Here is a 13,931-nt window from a genome sequence, read left to right on the forward strand (position 1 = left end):
AGTAATATAAACAATGTTTTTTTACATGAAATAGTAATTTTTTTAAAAGAAACTAATTAGGGAAAAAAATGAGGAAAATATTTAAAGGTAGATATTGTAAATCACGACCTTACGGGCTTAACATCGTTGCACTTGACATATCACTACGCCTTGGCCTCGAAGGCAGCATCCATATGACGTCTAGTTGCGATGTCATCATTCCATGCGGCCTAGTGTGATAGGCATGTTGGACCCTCTAATTGTGATATTATCATCGAGCGCGGCTTGTTGTTATTTGTCAGCGCTTTTGTCTGCAAAAAATACGTAAGTTTGAAAGAGGAATCGCGCAAAACGGATAAATGAGCGTAAATGTACGACGTTTTAAGGTTTTACACTATGGGACCTAAAGCTGGAGGAGGAAAGGTAATAAAGGAATTTAGAGTGCAAGGAATGTTGGATGCGATCATATCAACACTAACGCACCGGATCCCATCAGAACTCCGAAGTGAATGGTGCTTGGGCGAGAGTAGTACTAGGATGGGTGACCCTCTAGGAATTCCTCGTGTTGCATCCCTCTTTTTGGCAAAATTTATATCTTTCATCTTTTAATATATCGGCGGTAGATATAATAAATTCATAAATGAGTTTTAAGCAATGTAAACGATGTTTTTTTACATGAAATAATAATTTTTTAAAAAGAAAATAATTAGGGGAAAAAATAAGGAAAATACTTAAAAGTTAGGTATTGTAACTCATGACCTTACGGGCTTAACAATGTTGCACTTGACATGTCACTACGCCTTGGCCTTGAAGGCGGCATCCGTAAGATGTCTAGTTGCGATATCGTCATTCCATGCGGCCTAGTGTGATTGGCATGCCATGCCCTCTAATTGTGATCTTATCGTCGAGCGCGGCTTGTTGTTATTCGTCAACGCTTTTGCCCGCAAAAACTACATAAGATCAAAAGAGGAATCTCGTAAAACAGATAAATGAGCGTAAATGTACGTCGTTTTAAGGTTTTATACTTTGGGACCTAAAACGGAAGGAGGAAAGGTAATAAGGAAATTTTGAGTGCAACGAATGTCGGATGCGATCATACCAATAAAACTCACCAGATCCCATCAGAACTCTCAAGTTAAACGCGCTTGGATGAGAGTAGTACTAGTATGGGTGACACCCTGGGAAGTCCTCGTGTTGCATCCCTCTTTTGGCAAAATTTATATCTTACTTCTTTTAATATATCGACGGTAGATATAATAAATTCATAAATTACTTTTAAGCAATGTAAACGATGTCTTTTTTTTTAAATCAAATAATATGTTTTTTAAAAGAGAATAATTACGGAAAAATAAAAATAAGGAAAACATTTAAAAGGTAGATATTGTAAATCACGACCTTACATGCTTAACAACGTTGCACTTTACATGTAATTACGCCTTGGCCTCGAAGGCCGCATCCGTAAGACGTCTAGTTGCGATGTCGTCGTTCCATGCGACCTAGTGTGATAGGCATACCGGGCCCTCTAATTATGATATTATCGTCGAGCACGGTTTTTGTTATTGGTCAATGCTTTTGCCCATGAAAAATACATAAGATCAAAAGAGGAATCGCGTAAAACAGATAAATGAGCGTAAACGTACGCTGTTTTAATGTTTTAAACTTTGGGACCTAAAGCGGAAGGAGGAAAGATAATAAGGGAATTTAGAGTGCAAGGAATGTAGGATGCGATCATACTAGCACTAACGCACCGGATCCCATCAGAACTCTGAAGTGAAGCGTGCTTGGATGAGAGTAGTACTAGGATGGGTGACCCCCTGGGAAGTCCTCGTGTTGCATCCCTCTCTTTGGAAAAATTTATATATTACTTCTTTTAATATATCGATGGTAGATATAATAAATTTATAAATGAGTTTTAAGCAATGTAAACAATGTCTTCTTTTACATGAAATAATAATTTTTTTTAAAAGAAAATAATTAGGGAGAAATAAAGATAAGGAAAATATTCAAAAAGTAGATATTGTAATTCACGAAATTACGGGCTTAACACCATTGCACTTGACATGTCACTACGCCTTGGCCTCGAAGGCAGCATCCATAAGATGTCTAGTTGTGATGTCTTCGTTCCATGCGTCCTAGTGTGATAGGCATGCCGTGCCCTCTAATTTTGATATTATCATCGGGTAATACATAAGATCAAAAGAGGGATCGCGTAAAATTGATAAATGAGTGCAAATGTACGTCATTTAAGGTTTTACACTTTGGGACCTAAAACGAAAGGAGGAAAGGTAATAAGGGAATTTAGAGTGCAAGGAATGTCGGATGTGATCATACCAACACTAACGCACTGAATCACATCAGAACTCCAAAGGTAAGAGTTCTTGGTCGAGAGTAGTACTAGGATGGGTGACCCCATGAGAAGTCCCCGTGTTGCATCCCTCTTTTGGCAAAATTTATTTTACTTCTTTTAATATATTAACGATAGATATAATAAATTCATAAATGAGTATAAGCAATGAAAATGATATTTTTTTAAATGAAATAATAATTATTTTAAAATAAAATAATTATGTTAAAATAAAAATAAGGTAAATATTTAAAAATAGATATTGTAAATCATGACCTTACGGGCTTAGCACCGTTTCACTCGATATGTCACTATGCCTTGTCCTCGAAGGCGGCATCCGTAAGACATCTAGTTGCGATGTCGTCATTCCATGCGGCCTAGTGTGATAGGCATGACAGGCCCTCTTATTGTGATATTATCGTCAAGTGCGGTTTGTTGTTATTGGTCAGTGCTTTTGTCCGTAAAAAAACGTAAGTTTAAAAGAGGAATCGCGTAAAACGGATAAATGAGCGTAAATGTACGTTGTTTTAAGGTTTTATACTTTGGGACCTAAAGCGGAAGGAGGAAAGGTAATAAGGGAATTTAGAGTGCAAGGAATGTCAAATGCGATCATACAAGCACTAACGCACCGGATCTCATCAGAACTCCGAAGTTAAGCGTGCTTGGTCGAGAGTAGTACTAAGATGGTGAACCTTGGGAAGTCCTCGTGTTGCATCCCTCTTTTTGGCAAAATTTATAACTTACTTCTTTTAATATATCGACGATAGATATAATAAATTCATAAATGAGTTTTTTGCAATGTAAACGATGTTTTTTTACATGAAATAATAAATTTTTTTAAAAGAAAATAATTAGGGAAAAATAAAAATTAGGAAACTATTTAAAAGGTAGATATTGTAAATCACGACCATACGGGCTTAACTCTGTTGCACTTGAGATGTCACTACGCCTTGGCCTCGAACGCGGCATCTGTAAGATGTCTAGTTGCGATGATGTCGTTCCATGCGGCCTAGTGTGATAGGCATGCCGGCTCTCTAATTATGATATTATCATCGGACGCGGTTTGTTGTTATTGGTCAACACTATTGCCCGAAAAAACTACATAAGATTAAAAGAGGAATCGTGTAAAACGGATAAATGAGCGTAAATGTACGTCGTTTTAAGGTTTTACACATTGGGACATAAAGCAGGAGGAGGAAAGGTAATAAGGGAATTAAAAGTGCAAGGAATGTCGGATGCGACCATACGGGCACTAACGCACCGAATCCTATTATAACTCCGAAGTTAAGCGTGTTTGGGCGAGAATAGTACTAGGATGGGTGACCCCCTGGGAAGTCCTCGTGTTGCATCCCTCTTTTTGGAAAAATTTATATCTTACTTATTTTAATATATCGACGGTATATATAATAAATTCATAAATGAGTTTTAAGCAATGTAAACGTGTGATGACCAAAAAGGTCATCTCTTATTTTAGAAATCAAATCTGTGTTCCGAGGCCTTAAAAATCTCGTTTTGTCTCACCTCAATTTACGTGCGGAGTCCAGGCGCATTTCTGGAAAACTTTTATGTGAAATTTAAAAGAAATATTGAATTTACCCTTTAAAATTGATTAAAGTTGACTTCGGTCAATATTTTTGTTAAACGGACCCGGACCCGGACCCGGACCCCTGATGTAACGGTCCCGTAGGGTCCGTAGGAAATATGGAACTTGGGCGTATGCCCGAAATCAAATTCCGAGGTCCCTAACCCGAGAAATATTTTTTTAAAGAGAATTATTTGCTTGAAAATATAAAGACTTTTGGAAGTGAAATGGTGTGTTATCTTGATGGTACCAGGATGGTATTTTGGTTCCGGGGCCCGGTACGAGTTTTAAATAATATTTATGTTGAATCTGTGAAATTTGGTAAGACTCAGAGTTGATTTGATATAAATCGGACCTTAGGTTGAGAAAATGGAAAATTTGAACTATCTTATGAATTTGAGGTCAAATTCGTAGTTGTTGATATTATTTTGATGATTGATTGCACGAGCAAGTTCGTATGATAATTTTAGACTTGCGTGCATGTTTGGTTTAGAGCACCGTAGGCTCGAGTGAGTTTTGGATAGGCCACAGAGTGATTAGTACTTAGGAAACTCAGTTGTGCATAAGGTATTTTTGCATAGGCGTCTGACCTCGCAATTGCGAGATCAGGCTTCGCAATTGCGATGTGAGCAGGCCTAGGAAATGCGACAATTATGTCGAAAATGCGAACCAGGCCTGGGCAGGCCACCATCGTAAATACGAACATCTGGCCGGAAGGCCCTTCTGTCACAAATGCGAAATTTTCATAGCAAAGGCTAAGACAACAATATTTTAAAGAGTTCGCAATTGTAGACCCCTGATCGCAATTGCGATAACTGCGACCTATTAAGTGGGATTTCAGACGGGATTTTCATCATTTTGCAATTTTCTCAAACCCTAAACATCCCTAGGGGATTTTTCAAAGATCCAAACTTCTCCAAATCATAGGTAAGTGATTTCTAACTCATCTTCTTCAATCTAATTCATCTTTTTACATTATTTCACTTCAAAATCAAGGATATTTTATGGAAAATTGGGTGTTTTTGGGTAGGAATTAGGATTTTCAATTTTTGGGGATTTGGACCTTTAATTTGAGGTCAGATTTCTAAACCAATTGAATATTTGAGTTTGTGGGTGATTGGGCAATTGGGTTTTGGTTCGAACTTCGAGTTTTGACCAAGCGGGCCCAGGGTCGATTTTTGACTTTTGGGAAAAACATAGAGAAATCTATATTCATGCATTAGAATTGGTTTATTTTGCATTTATTGATGTTATTAAGTAAATTATGACTAGATACAAGCAGATTAGAAGTGGAACTGAGAGGTAAAGCGGTAATTGAGGCTTGATTTTGTCCTTGGAATTGAGGTAAGTGTTTGGTCTAACCTTAGCTTGAGGGAATAGGAGTTGTGGTCTTATTTGCTACGTGTTAGTGTTGAGTACGACATATAGGTGTGGTGACGAGTATCTATACATTGGTGTCAAGCCTGCCCGTGAGTCTTATACCATGATTGTTGTGACTCTAATATGTACCGTCCATGCTTAAATTGATGATTATCAATGTTGAACAAGACTTATAAAAGTTTCTTGGTAATCGATCATTGTTGAGTATTGGCTCAAGTTGAGATTTATTTTGTGAAATAACTGTTGAAACCAGATTAGTTATAGCTTATTCCCTTGCCGGGATTGTGAGCACGTGATTTTTGCCTCACATGAATTACTCCTACATAATTTCAAAATTTAGGTTTTCCTTTTAATTATTTGTTATTTTAGGAATTATTGTAGAATTTTTCTAATTATTTTGCATTCTTTGCGTGCATGTTTAATTTTGTTTAATTCATAAAAAACACAAAAAATATAATACATTGCATTTGCATCTAGGATTTAATTTTATATTTTTATATCAATTAGTAAGTTACTGTTTTACAAAAAGGGAAAAATCACAAAAAATAACTTATTTTGGCATTTTGAATTTTTGAGCTTAGAATTTTGTTAGTTTTTCTTTTAATTTGGTTTTAAATAGTTGTGGTAATTACTATTTAGGGTTAACTAATTTAATTTGGCAGGTTATTTTGGTATAGGGATTAATTTAGGCTTTATTTTTAATTTTCAAAAAGAAAAAGAGGTTTGAAATTGGAAGAAAATGAAAGAAATGGAAAAGACTCGAATTTTTGGGCCAAATTCATAATTTTTCCCAAGCCCAATTGTTTCTATACCAATACCCGTCCAAAAACTAGCCCAGATCCACCCCCAGCCTGGTCCAGTCCCCATACAATCCCAAACGACACCGTTTTGATCCCCAAATCCCACCCTTTGATCTCCCCTAATTCATCCTTAACTTGAATTAGAGATAATAATATCTCCATTCCTTACATCACCAACCTGAATCGCACTCACCTTGAGTGACCCCATTCCACGAGACCACCCTGTCTCCAAACCTATGAATCATTTCACACACCCCTTGCACGCACATTTGCATCTTAAACTGATACACCCGTTCTGATAACTACCTTACAAATCCAAAGTTTTTTTCTCTTTTTCCTCCCAATACTACACTGCAAGTCAAAAACATCATAGAACATTCTCTTATCATAAGCTGCTACAAAAGCTTGATTCTTAACCATACTTATAGGCTCGAAATCATTAGGCACCACACTTTAACTTTTGAATCCACTAAGACCGTCTCGTGAAGACAAGGCCAACCGACACATCCCATATGTAATGATTAATAGTTAAACCATAAGAAATAAATCTAAAGCATGATAAGATAATCCAAAGTTAACAGATAATAGCATAATTCACGGAAAATAACCCAACACAACCCTATAACGGGGTGTCACTAGTCAGGAGCATCTAAACAATCTGAAATATTCCAACTTAGTCTATAGAGTTTAATACAGAAGACCAAGAACATGAAGAAGTAAGATAGGGAAGAGCTATTAGCTGCGATCGCCTACATCTACCTAGAGACTCCTCGGATCCGCCTGAGCCAGATTGATCAGCAATCGGGAGCGGGACCAGATACTCCTGAATCTGCACACAGGGTGCAAAGAGTAAAGTGAGTACTCCAACTCAGTGAGTAATAATCATAAATAAATACTGAAAGTAGGAAGCCACGTAAGGCACAAAAGCATGCTCTAATGAAGCAGTAAAACCATTAAAATAGTAAACTAGTGAAAGATAGGTAAAAGTCGTTTAACTCAAATTTAACTTTATGAAAAGCCTTTTTCAACAATTAAGCATGGTAATTGACAGAAAATTAAGAAAAAGATAAACACATAAAGGTTCGCCCCTCGGGCACCGTGTCAACAAATAAGCCCCTCGGGCAACATCTCAGAACAGTACTAGCCCCTCGGGCAACATCTCAGAACAATACCAGCCCCTTGGGATCAATCACACATCACAATGGGTACCCGCGCTCACTGGGGGTGTACAGACTTATGGAGGGGGGCCTTATAGCCCAAGCGCAATATCAAGCCATCTCGTGGCATCATCACTAGGCCCTCGGCCTCATATCAATCAAGCCACCTCGTGGCGTACATATCTCAGGCCCGCAACCTCATAATCAGTATCAAATGTTTCCTCAAAACATAGGCCCTCGGCCTTACTCAGTCAAAATCCTCACAAGCCCCTCGGGCAACAGTAAAACAGTGATTCTCACCCCAATTATCATTTAAAAGATCATTTAAGTATTTAAAACATAGTAAACATGGTTGAGTACGAAAATAGTGAAATATATGGCATTCAGCCCAAATCATGATGATAGCAAACAGATTTCAGTCAAATACGCGGTAAAATAGTGATCCGGGACAGACTAACTCACAATCCCCAACAGTGGACGACCTCACGCTCGTCATCAAGCATATGCATCACCTCAATATAGAACTACGATGTGCAGTCCGGGGTTTCAAACCCTCAAAGCATTATTTACAATCATTACTCACCTCGAACCGGTCAAATCTCTAGCTCGCGATGCCTTTGCCCCTCGAATCAGCCTCCATTCGCGTCGAATCTATCTAAAATCAGAACGAGGACGTCAAAATATGCTAAGGGAATGATGCCCAAGCGAAAATAATCAAAATATGACACAAATCCCGAAATTACCAAAACCCGACCCCGGGCTCATGTCTCGAAATTTGATAATTTTTACATCAATAAATTCCTTATCTCCCCACGAGTTCATACATATCAAAAGTTCTAAAATCCGACCTCAAATGGTCCTTCAAATCCTCAATCAAAAGTCTAAATTTCCAAGCCCTAGTTCTTCAATTTTTGGCTTAATTTCCGTGATTATTTAGGTGGAATTCACATTAGAATCGAGTTTTAAGTCCAAGAATCTTACCTCCAAGTGATTCCCCTTGAATCCCTATTCAATCCTCTTCAAAAAGCTCCTAAACGACCAACAATGGAAGAAATAATTCCCAAAATCGAGGACAAGATGACCTTTTAAACCTTTTGCCCAGGCCAGAAATCCTTCTTCGCGAACGCGGTCAACGCCTCGCGTTCGCGAAGCATAATAATGACTTTAACCAAAATCCTCTATGCGAACGCGACATGCCCATCGCGAATGCGATGGTTCATCATACTTACTCTTCGCAAATGCACTCCCTCTCTTGCGAACGCGATGAACAACTCGACCTCAAACCCAGCTGGCCAATTTCCTTTACGCGAACACGCTCCCCTTCTCGCGAACACAAAGCACAAACATCCAGCCCTTCGCAAATGCGTAGCCTTCCTCGCGAACGCGAAGGCTTAAATCCCAGCCTTCATCAACTGACACTTCTCGAACGTGAGGACCCACTCGCGAACGCGAAGGTCTAAATCTTCTGCAACACACAATAGTTTTCTGCAAATTTTAAACATCATGAAATGGTCGGATTGAACACCCGAAACTCACCCGAGTCCCTCGGGACCTCAACAAAACATGCTAACATATCCAATAACCTCATTCAAACTTGTTACAACCTTTGAAACGCTAAAAACAACACCGAAGCACCAAATTCGCATCGAATTCAAGCCTAAGAATTCCAAAATCTTCTAAATTATGCTTTTGAAAAAAACCCAACCAAACCACGTCCGAATGACCTAAAATTTTACACACACATCCCAAATTACACAATGGAACTACTGCAACTCTCAGAATTCTATTCTGACCCCTATATCAGCCTACCAACCAGAAATTTCCAAAATATCAACTTCGCCAGTTCAAGCCTAAATCTACTCCGAACCTCCAAAACTCATTCCGATCGCGCTCCTAAGTCCCAAATCAACTCCCAAAGCTATCCGAATCATCGAAATTCACATCCGACCCCTCTAAAACATAAGTCAACATCCGGTTGACTTTTCCAACTTAAGCTTCCTTAAAAGAGACTAAGTGTTTCAAACCCTCTCAAAACCTTCCAAACCCGAGCCAACCAACCCGATCACTCATAGAACCGATACACAAAGCAATAAGTAGCAGAAATGGGGGAAATGGAGCGGTAACTCATGAGATGACTGGCCGGGTCGTCACATCCTCCCCAACTTAAACAAACGTTCATCCTCGAACGAGTCAAGAAACATACCCGAAGCCTCAAACAGGTGAGGATATCTGCTTCGCATCTCCAGCTCGGCCTCCTACATGGGCTGACCTCTCCACTGCACTTTAACTAAAGCTATATCCTTTGACCTTAACTTTTGAACCTGACGACCCAAAATAGCTACTCGCTCCACGTCATAAGTCAAATCATCATCCAACTGAACCGTGCTGAAATCCAATATACTTCCGGAGCATAGAAACATGAAATACTCGATGCACACTCGATAAGATGGGTAGCAAAGCAAGCTCATAAGCCACCTCCCCAATCCTCCAAAGCACCTCAAAAGGCCTAACGAATCGAGGACTCAATTTCCCTTTCTTCCCAAATCTCATAAAACCCTTCATGGGAGAAACCTTCAACAAAACCTTCTCACCAACCATGTAGGACACATCCCGAACCTTCCTATCGGCATAACTCTTTTACCTCGACTGCGCGGTACGAAGCCTCTCCTGAATCACCTTCACCATTTCTAAAGCATCATGCACCAAGTCTGTCCCCAATAGCATAGCCTCACCGGGCTCGAATCAACCAACTGGAGACCTATAACGCCTCCCATACAAAGCCTTATATAGAGCCATCTGAATACTCGACTGGTAGTTGTTGTTATAAGCAAACTCTGCAAGCAGTAGAAATAGATCCCATGACCCTCCAAAATTAATGACACAAGCACGCAACATGTCCTCCAATATCTAAATAGTGCGCTCGGGCTGCCCGTCCGTCTGAGGGTGAAAAGTTGTGCTCAACTCAATCTGAGTACCCAACTCTCGCTGCACAGACCTCCAAAACTGCAATGTAAACTAAGTTCCCCTATCTGAAATTATAGAAACTTGGACACCATGCAAACGAACAATCTCCCAGATATAGATCTCTGCCAACCGCTCTGGAAAATAGGTAGTACACACAGGAATGAAGTGCGCGGACTTGGTCAGCCAATCCATAATCACCCAAATAGCATCGAACTTCCTCAAAGTCCGTGGAAGTCCAAATACAAAAACCATAGTGATCCTCTCCCACTTCCACTCTGGAATATGTATTCGCTAAAGCAAGACACCTGGTCTCTGATGCTCATATTTCACCTGCTGACAATTGAGATACCGAGCTACAAATCCCACAATGTCTTTACTCATTCTCCTCCACTAATATTGTTGTCTGAAATCCTGATACATCTTCGCAGAACCCAGATGAATAGAATATCGTGAGCTATAGGCCTCTACCAGAATCAACTCCCGAAGCCCATCCACATTGGGCACACAAATCCGGCCCAACATCCACAACACCCCATCATCACCAATGGTCACATCTCTGGCATCATCGTGCTGAACTCTATACTTAAGGACAAGCAAATGCGGATCATCATACTGGCGCTCTCTGATGCGATCATATAAAGAAGACCGAGAAACCACACAAGCCAATAACCGACTGGGCTCCGAAATGTCTAACCTCACGAACCGATTGGCCAAGGCCTGAACATCAACTGCAAGAGGTCTCTCCCCAACTGGAATATATGCCAAACTCCCCATACTCTCCGCCTTTCGGCTAAATGCATCGGCCACCACATTGGCCTTCCCCAGATGGTACAATATAGTAATATCATAATCCTTTAGGAACTCCAACCATCTCCATTGCCTTAAATTAAGATCTTTCTTCTTGAACAAGTGCTGGAGGCTATGATGATCAGTAAACACCTCACAAGACACACCATACAAGTAATGCCTCCAAATCTTCAACGCGTGAATTATGGCAGCCAACTCCAAATCATGAACGGGGTAGTTCTTCTCATGGGGCTTCAGTTGACGAGAATCATAAGCAATAACTCTACCCTCTTACATCAATACACAACCAATACCAACTCTCGAAGCATCACAATACACGGTATATGAACCTGAAGCTGATGGTAAAACTAATACTAGAGCTGTGATCAAAGCTATCTTGAGCTTCTAAAAGATCTTCTCACACTCGTCCGACCACACAAATGAAGCAACCTTCTGAGTTAACTTGGTCAAGGGCGATGAGATAGATGAGAATCCCTGAACAAACCGGTGATAATAACCCGCCAAACCAATAAAGCTACAAATCTCTATGGCTGAAGATGGTCTGGGCCAACTCTAAACTGCCTTTATCTTCTTCGGATCAACCTGTATATTCTCGTTGGACACCACATGCCCCAAGAAAGCCACTAAACTGAGCCAAAATTCACATTTGGAGAATTTTGTATAAAGCTTCTCTTTCTCAATCTCTGCAACACAACTCTCAAATGCTCTGCATGCTTTTCCTGACTACACGAATATACCAAAATATTATCAATGAAGACTATGACAAACGAGTCAAGATAAGGCCGGAACACACTGTTCATCAAATACATAAACGCTGATGGGGCATTGGCTAACCCAAAAGACATTACCAAGAACTCATAATGACCATACCGGGTCCTGAAAGCTCTCTTAAGAATATTCGAGTCCCTGATCTTTAACTTGTGATAACCTGAACGGAGATCAATCTTGGAGAACACTCTCGCTCCCTGAAGCTGGTCCAATAAATCATCAATGCGAGGCAAAGGATACTTGTTCTTAATTGTTACATTGTTCAATTGCCTATAATAAATGCACATCCTCATAGTTCCATTATTATTCTTCACAAATAGAACCGGTGCACCCCAAGGTGACACACTAGGCTGAATGAACCCTTTATCAAGGAGTTCCTAAAGCTGATCCTTTAATTCCTTCAACTTTACTGGTGCCATACGATATAGCTAAATAGAAATGGACTGAGTGCCCGACACCAGGTCAATACCAAAATCAATATCCCTATCTAGTGGCATGCCCGACAGGTCTGCAGGAAACATATTAGGAAAATTGCTCATAACTGAAACAGAATCAATACTGGGAGTCTTAGCACCGACATCTCTCACAAAGGATAGATACGAAGGAAAACCCTTACCAACCATATGTTGGGCTTTCAAGAATAAGATCACTCTACTAGGAACATAATCAGTCACACCTCGCCACTCGATCCGTGGAACACCCACTATAGCCAATGTAACTGTCTTAGCATGGCAGTCCAGAATAGCACGACACAGAGATAGCCAATCCATGCCCAAAATGACATCGAAATCCACCATACGCAATAATAAAAGATCCACATGGGTCTCCAAACCCCCCCAATAGTCACCACACACGCCGGTACACATGGTCTACAATAATAGTATCGCCCACTGGGGTAGATTCATGAACACGTAAAGCAAAAAACTCACGGGCCGTACCCAAATAACGAGCAAAGTATGATGACACATACGAAAAGGTGGAACCGGGATCAAATAATACAGAGGCATCTCTGTGGCAGACTAAAACAATACCTATAATAACAACATCTAAAGCAATGGCATCAGGTCTGCCTGGAAGTGCATAGATGACTGACCCCTCTGTTGAGATGAGCTCACAAGACGACGAGGGCACTACCTCCACATATGACCTATCTCACCATACTCATAACAAATCCCAGGTGTTGGAGAAGGGGACTAAAGGGAACCTCTCGCACTGGAGTGGCTAGCAGATGCACTCGGCATAGAAGAGCCCTGAACTGATGGAACACGGGACAAATTCTGAGCTGGAAGGGCACTAAGTGATGACTGGCCCTGATGAGAACTGTGAGAATCATGACCCAATGACGCCCCACAATAACCTGGGCGAGCTGGCTGAGCATGCCTGAATGGATAACTTGTGCCGTGCTGAAACTGACCTTTCAAAGTAGTACCACTGTAACTATTAGATCCTCGAGGCCTCTTGGCCTCCCTCTGCTCGCGCTCCTAGCGACGAACAGACTCAATCTCTCGAGCAATGTCTACAACCTCCTCAAAGGTAGTACCAATCACCCTCTCCCTGGTCATGAGAATACGAGGCTGATAAGTGAGGCCATCAACAAACCTCCTAATCCTCTATCTATCTATCGGAACCATCCAAATAGCATGACGAGCTAACTCGGAGAACCTCATCTCATATTGCATCAAGTCATCTCTCCTTGACGCAACCACTCAAACTTCTTATGCAGCCCGTCTCTGTGGGACTGTGGCACATACTTCTCCAAAAAAGAGAACGGAGAACTGCTGCCATATAAGGGGTGCTACACTAACAGACCTAGGCATCTACAAAAAATTGATAAGTAGTGAAAGCGACCTCGCTGGTCTCTAGAATACCCGTTGTATGAAGCATCCTTTGACACTTATCTAAGAAACCCTGGGCATCCTCGCCCTCTGCACCACTGAAGGTCGAAGGCTGCAGTCTACCAAACCTCTCCAACCTACGCTAGTCATCCTCCGGCATAGCGGGAACTACATAGTCCTAAGCAACTGCAATTGGCTGGGCTGGATGTGCTCCCGGTGTCTGAAGTCCTTGCACGACCTGCTCAGGTGTGTGAGCAATGGGAGTTTGATTGCCTCCCCCAGCCTGAGAAGTAGCTGCGGCTGTAGTGGCTGAAA

The 13,931-nt window shown here is 40.8% G+C and overlaps 4 non-coding genes and 2 pseudogenes across 4 annotated transcripts; all 6 read left to right on the top strand.

The window, feature by feature from the left end:
* Nucleotides 1–434: 434 nt before the first annotated feature.
* Nucleotides 435–553, top strand: LOC142171142 (5S ribosomal RNA). Its single transcript, XR_012700755.1, has one exon. It is a non-coding gene; the product is annotated as a 5S ribosomal RNA (ribosomal RNA).
* A 511-nt stretch (nucleotides 554–1,064) lies between these two features.
* Nucleotides 1,065–1,182, top strand: LOC142171285 (5S ribosomal RNA; annotated as a pseudogene).
* Nucleotides 1,183–1,699: 517 nt separating this feature from the next.
* LOC142171073 (5S ribosomal RNA) lies at nucleotides 1,700–1,818 on the top strand. Its single transcript, XR_012700686.1, has one exon. It is a non-coding gene; the product is annotated as a 5S ribosomal RNA (ribosomal RNA).
* Nucleotides 1,819–2,296: 478 nt separating this feature from the next.
* On the top strand, nucleotides 2,297–2,415 carry LOC142171245 (5S ribosomal RNA). Its single transcript, XR_012700858.1, has one exon. It is a non-coding gene; the product is annotated as a 5S ribosomal RNA (ribosomal RNA).
* Nucleotides 2,416–2,924: 509 nt separating this feature from the next.
* Nucleotides 2,925–3,041, top strand: LOC142171261 (5S ribosomal RNA; annotated as a pseudogene).
* A 515-nt stretch (nucleotides 3,042–3,556) lies between these two features.
* On the top strand, nucleotides 3,557–3,675 carry LOC142171228 (5S ribosomal RNA). Its single transcript, XR_012700841.1, has one exon. It is a non-coding gene; the product is annotated as a 5S ribosomal RNA (ribosomal RNA).
* The last annotated feature ends 10,256 nt before the right edge of the window (nucleotides 3,676–13,931 follow it).

This window comes from Nicotiana tabacum, chromosome 16 (genome assembly GCF_000715075.1).
Source record: "Nicotiana tabacum cultivar K326 chromosome 16, ASM71507v2, whole genome shotgun sequence".
NCBI classification, from domain to species: domain Eukaryota; kingdom Viridiplantae; phylum Streptophyta; class Magnoliopsida; order Solanales; family Solanaceae; genus Nicotiana; species Nicotiana tabacum.